Here is a 6771-nt window from a genome sequence, read left to right as displayed (position 1 = left end):
AGTCCACACATCTACCTTAAGAAGAAGCCACTGATAAAGACAATATGTATAAGTTTTAGAACACTTCCTTCAGGCTGTGTGTTTTCTGGAGCCATCTACATGCATTACTTTGCATCAGGCTCTTCACATTACTTATATTTATAGGATTTCTCCGCATTAGGAGTCTTCATGTGACTTTAAAAGTATTTGTTAAAACTAAAAACTTTTTTGTATTTTTCACATTTACGAGGTTTTAAAGACAGTGTGCATTCTTACATACGGGCTGACTGAAGACTTTTGCATGTGCTTATATTCGAGAAGTTTCTCCTCTGTGTGTTCTTTTATGGCTTTGACTTGAACTGGCACGACTAAAGGCTTCCCCACACACGTAACGTTTACATGGGTTCTCGCCTCAATGCGTATTCAGGTGTGCTAGAAAGGTTGTGTGATAATAAAAGCTTTATCTCATTTTTTATTTAGGGTTTCTCTCCAGTGCGCGTTCTTTCATGCCTTTGAAATGCACTGACAGCACCAGAGATTTTCCCACACACCTTACATTTATAAGGCCCATCTCCAGTGTGTTATCATGTGTCTTCAGATGCTTGTGAGACAAATGAATGCTTTCCCACATTCCTTACATTCATAGGGCTTCCCTCCAGCATGAGCCCTTTGTTGATATCGAAGGGCCCTAGAACCACTAAAGTCTTTGCCACATTCCTTACAATCCTAGAGTTTCTCTCCAGTGTGAGTCCTTTCATGTATTCAAAAAGAGTGGTGTCAACTGAAGGTTTTCCCTCATTCCTTACATTTACCTAGATTCTCTCCATATTCCTGAGAGTCATACAGTTTGTGACCAGTACGAGCCCTGACATGCCTGTTAAGGGAAGAATGACACATGAAGACTTCTTCACACACACTGCTTTCACCTGGTTTTACTCCAGGAGGAGTTTTCTTGTTCATTCAATCTGGAACCTAATGGAAGGTTTCTCCACATTGAGTATGTTCTGCACTTTCACTGACTCTCTACAACGTAACTTCTTCGATTTGTTTTGGGATTTTTGTACTGATCTTTAATGTTCTGATCTTCTCTTTCTTTTCCTATAGAGGCCAGATTCCTGAAGGTTTCCTACATCACATCTCTGTAGAGATTCTTCTGGGAAGGATCCAGCAAACCCCATTCCTCCTGAGTAAAACTCACAGCACATCCTCAAAGGTCACTGAGTCCAAACATTTAAGAAAGAATTAACACCAATCCTCTTCAAACTTTTCCAGGAAGTGAAAGGGGTAGGAACACTTCCAAATTCTATTTCCTGGCTTCCAGGTGTCCGGGTGTCCTCCCTCCTGCCCCTGTGGCCCTTGTAGGTAACAGTGCAACAGAGGCTGTGCAAAGCCATGTGGGGCATCTGGGAGCAGCCAGAATGGATCCCAAGCTCTGCAGGGCTGGAGTTAGCTCAGGTAGCCTTTTAAGAAAGGGCTCGTGTTGGGTAGAAATTACAAACAAGATGATGAGGGCAAAAAAACTTCATAGGAATCTTTCCAGCTATAGCAAGCACAAATAAACAGAAAATGTTATTACCCTCTGCCAACTAGCTCAGACAGAATTTAAAGAGGAAAAGTTATTAGTTAAGGTTGAAAGGAAATTGGCAAGAAATGTATATGGCCTGAGGCATCTTTGTTCAAGAGTAGAACTAAATGTCCTTTCAATTAGCTTGCTTTTGCTACAGAATGACCCCTTTCCCCACCCTTCCCCAGCCCTGCCCCACCCCTACGCCCACATCCTTTCTATTTCTCTCTTTCTCGTTTCTCCCCCAGCTCCGTGACCCACCTCGCACAGACTTAGAACTTGGCATCTTGTGCAGTGCCATGAGGGACGTTTACAGCGGTGTCTGCTCAGTCCTTTTTCCTGGATCTGCCTCTTCCTCCCCTCCGACCGCATGGTCCCAGCTAGGGCCCTGGCTGCCTGCCCTCAGAGGTACGCGCTCGCCTTAGCCCTTCTCAGGAATGTTTGGCTTGGAACTAAGGAAAGAGAGGCAGTTCCTCCTTAATGGTGAAGGGTGAAACGTAAAGGCAGGTCTCTCAGAGGCTTTGTTTTCTGTTGTGTGCAAATAAAAACAAAAATCAGAAGCCATCATGCAGAGACAGGGAGAGGGGAGATAGAGGGCTGGTGGCAGGTGTCCCCAGACCAATGTCACTCTGTCCCTTTGGTGATTGGTTACATGAGCCTTGAACATTTGTCCCTTTGCCCAAGCTAGCCAAAGTTGGATTTCTGTCCTCAAAGTTCTAATACACCATAGACACAAAAAAGTAGGTGGACCTTTTAGAGGAGATCTGGTACAGCCCACCATCTGCAGGTGAGAGGATCCTTAAACAAAGAAGGTGGCTAGCATTCTCGCACTCTCCAAGGAAGGAAACCCCGCTCTCTCTTTTGTAGCCTTTATTCAATATTTAATCAACCTGAAGATTGAGTAGTTCCTTATTTTTCTCTTAGCCGGCATGTCTGTCAGGCTTCCTCTCTAGAGTGGAACCCTGATACCCCATCACCAGGTAGGCTCAGAATGTACCACTGAAACCTAACAGGCCCTCGCTTGCATGGGTCATGGGGTGGTGAATCTGTTCCTCAGCTTCCCTTTCCAGAACTGAACTCTCAGGGTCTTTCCTTAGATGATGTCCTTGTTGGATGTCTACCTACACTGTCCAAGATAGAGCCTCAGGGAGACTGGCAATAAAATCACTTAAACAGCTGAAGATAGAAAACAGATTGGCACCCTTCATATAACCAAACTTCTTTTACTCAGACAGAGATTTTCATCATCCTGTGGCTTTTTTTCTTCCCAAGCTTAGGAATCACAACACATTTAAGCCTTTGGCATAGGCATAATTTCCATTCTTTCTTTTCTTATCGTTTTTTCCCCTTCTTGGGATCTCTTTGGATGCCCAAAAATGTAGAGCCCAGACCTCAGACTAATGTGCGGGTGAGGTCTGATCTTTGGCAAGTGGGGTGGGGAGTTATTTCTCAACTCATGTATGCCAGGCCATTAATATATCCAAGTATCAAGTTTGAGTTTAAAATAACGTAATGACCTTTTCCTCTACTCTTCTAGGACTTTCTGAGTCAAAACATGTGCCCAGGTCACCTTGGTAGTCTCTCAGGAGATGAGTGCTACCCTATTCATAAAATGAGTGGAGGGGCTGGCAGAGTGGGACCCCCAGACACCACAGTCACTAGCCCACCCCCAACATACTCCTTGCATCTCTGATTCTCTGACAAGGGATCTGTCCAGGCCCCCAAATCTTGCCATTGTTATGGAGGCCCAATTAAGGCCCAGGGTTCCTTTGGCACCTCTTTGAAGATTTTTGAGGCGATATGTTGGGAGCCTCTGAGGAGCCCCTCATTCTCTGGGGACCAGCCAGAATTAGAATAGACCTGTTTGGGCAGCTGTAATCCTAGCGACATTAGCTCATAATTTTCATTGGGTTGGGGATTGTTGATATGTCCTTGAGTATCTTTTCTGTGTCAAGGCCAGGCCCCTCCTTACTTCAAGGAAGAAAGGTTTGGGAAGCATTAAAGAGATGCAGGTTTCCACAACCCTGCCATCTCCTGCACCCCTGCTGGCTTCCTCCACCCATGGGGAAGAGGAGCTCACAGCTGTCAAGGAGCTAAAGATGGTTCAACAGGGAAGGCTGGAATAGCCTTTGGTTTAGGCAGCAACCTGAGTTACAGGACTTAATTTTGGTAAAGGTAGTCATAAGCAAGTGGAAAACACACACACACACACACACACACACACACACACACACACACACACACACACACACACACTGTTTTTCCTCTGCTCTCACAGCCGATTAGCATAGAAGACAAACTTCTGCGACCAAATGTGTGGGGATTTCTCCCCACCAGCAAACAAGCCAGCAATTGCTCAGCAGACACCAGTTGGGTGTCCTCCACTTCAATTCCGACACTGTCTACTTGGAGATAGTGTCGGATCCCATAGGTTGAGGGCTCAGTCCCCAAGACTTCACCCCACCCCCCACCCCCCGCTACTTCGGATGCCAGTTTCAAGCTACAGGTCATCTCACCTGTGCTTCTGCCTGTCTGTAAATTGAGGTCTCCACAACGCCCTCCTCAGGTTTGCTGATTTGCTGAGCAGCTCACTGAAGCAGGGAAACTCGTTTACCCATTTTTATAAAGGATATTACAAAGCTTACGTCCTGAAGCCACCTAGGGACTGTCAGCCATCAGTCGGCTCATTAGCATATGAAAAGATGGCACTTTGGAGATTCTAGGGACTTCAGGAGTTGTGTGTCAGGAGACAAGACCAAATATTTATTTTGATAATATCACAAGTCAGCAGAGAATCAGGGGCAGTTTTAGTTCGTTTGTTTCATTCAATAGGAAGTTAAAAATGCCTGAGGCATGTATTTAATAACCATTAACAAACAACACAACGAAGCTCTTCAGAGACGCAAGAGAAAAGAACAATGTGACTAGAGACATTCTCAGCCTCTCACACTTTCCTGGTCCAGGTGAGCTGGCAGGAATGCAGTCTATTCTAGGGGCTTTGTCAATGACCTCAAAAAAAGTAATACATTTGGGGCCGGCCCGGTGGCACACTGCTGCAGTGCGCCGCTTGGGAGCACGGTGGCACTCCCGCGGAGGGTTCGGATCCCACATACAGACCAGTTCCCACTCACTGGCTGAGCGAGGTGCAGGCGTGACGCCGAGGGTTGCGATCCCGTTGCCGTCCCGGTCCGGTTCGGCGCGACACTGAGGGTTGCGATCCGTTGCCGGACACGAAAAAAAAAAAAAGTAATACATTTGATTTCCCACTTCGATTATTTATCTAGAGAGCCCCTGGGCAGGTACAAATATTCAATTGTTGGTAGCACAACAGAGGACAGTGTGGGATGTGGGGCCTGGGGAACTGGAAATTTCTCCTTCCTCGTTCTGACCCCTGCTGCTGCTGCCACCAAGGTCCATGAGTCCTCATCATTTATTATGTGAACTTTCTATATTTGGAAACACTTTGGGGAAAAATTTTCCACACTTAGAAAGTCGTTAACCCCGCGTCTCTCGTACACAATTTTTCCCTGTCCTTACTTTACATATTGAAAGGTCTATTACTGAATCAGGGAGACACAGAGACAATCCCCCCTTCCCAGAGATTCTGGCCCCTGGTGTGAGGGGCACGCTCTTCCCCTCTTGTGGGCCATTCGTTGTGGCTTTTGGAGGGCTGGATGGAGGTGGGGGTGAGCAGCTACAATTAGGAGCTTGGCTCAGGCTCTGGAAGGCTTCTATCCTTCCCTGCCTCATGCTGGAAATGAGCGAGTCATGAGCAAGTCAGGAGGGATTTTTTTAATTTATAATTTTTTTCTTATTTTATTTCTCATGACCAAAACAGAACTTGTTAATTTCAGGGAAATACAGGTGTTGGGCTCTTTTATCTGCCCATAATCCTGCCGACTGGGCCAATTGCCCAGCTAGGGCTGGGTCTGGAGCTCACAGACCCCTCAAGCCGATTCACAGACTGGTTACAAACCCTTCACACACCGGGCTGGGTCACCAGACCCCTCACACGGAAGTCCATGAGCTAGGTTACCGGCAAACAGGTCCTTGGAAGCTGTAGGTTCAAGAGTATGGCGTGTGGGTGGACTCCCAAGGCAGATGCCAGCCAAGTCGTGGCATTGCGCATGTGCACTAACTCCACCCACACACACAACCTGCCCACAAAGAATGCGCCACGCCACCCCCAACCAGACAGGCAGGCAAGGGGGCCTGATTAAATTATTCTGTTTTCCCAACAATCCACCCCTTCAGGGTCCCTTGCTGTATAAACTACACGTTTAGAATCTTCCACAATGTTCCCTTAGTGAGGATAGACGACCCTTACATTCACATATTACACATTCCATCCCAGTCCCAAAAATCTGTAGCTTGTTGCAGCATCAACTCAAAAGTCCAAAGTCTCACCTGAGACTAAAGGCAAAACTCCTTTCAGCCATGAACCTTTAAAGAGTCAAACACAAGTTTATCTACTTCCAAGATACAGTGGCATTAAGCACACTGGGACACCTGGACCCCTTAAGCGTTAGGCAACCTCGCTCCTACAGCTCTGCCAAGTGCAGCCCATTGAGCTACTCTGGTGCCTGCAGCTTTTCCAGGCTGGCACTGCATGTTGCCAGCAGCCCAATGGTTCTGGGCTCCTGGTGGCAGTCCCGCCATCCTGGCTCGACTAGACATTTCCTCAGTGGGGGTTCCCTGTGGGGGGCTCTGACCCCACTTTTCTGCTTCACATTGCTCTGTAGATGACCTCCGTGGCGTCTCCACCCCTGCAGGAGGTCTCCGCCTAAAGTCCCCAGGCTTTTTCATACATCTTCCGAAATCTAGGTGGAAGCTGCCACGCCTCCACGGCTCTCACATACTGCTGGCCTGCAAACTTAACACAACGTGAATGCCACCAAGGTTTTCAGCTTGTTTGTTTCATTCAATAGGAAGTTAAAAATGCCTGAGGCATGTATTTAATAACCATTAACAAACAACACAACGAAACTCTTCAGAGACGCAAGAGAAAAGAACAATGTGACTAGAGACATTCTCAGCCTCTCACACTTTCCTGGTCCAGGTGAGCTGGAAGGAATGCAGTCTATTCTAGGGGCTTTGTCAATGACCTCAAAAAAAGTAATACATTTGGGGCCGGCCTGGTGGCACACTGCTGCAGTGCGCCGCTTGAGAGCACGGTGGCACTCCCGCGGAGGGTTCGGATCCCACATACAGACCAGTTCCCACTCACT

At 47.1% G+C, this 6771-nt stretch overlaps 1 pseudogene; it reads right to left on the bottom strand.

Annotated features, from left to right (window-relative positions):
• Positions 1-991: 991 nt before the first annotated feature.
• LOC103605145 overlaps positions 992-6771 on the bottom strand; it is a 10287-nt pseudogene continuing 4507 nt past the window's right edge.

Source organism: Galeopterus variegatus, unplaced genomic scaffold (assembly GCF_000696425.1).
Source record: "Galeopterus variegatus unplaced genomic scaffold, G_variegatus-3.0.2 Scaffold5618, whole genome shotgun sequence".
NCBI classification, from domain to species: domain Eukaryota; kingdom Metazoa; phylum Chordata; class Mammalia; order Dermoptera; family Cynocephalidae; genus Galeopterus; species Galeopterus variegatus.
This window is presented reverse-complemented; position numbering and strand designations above follow the sequence as displayed.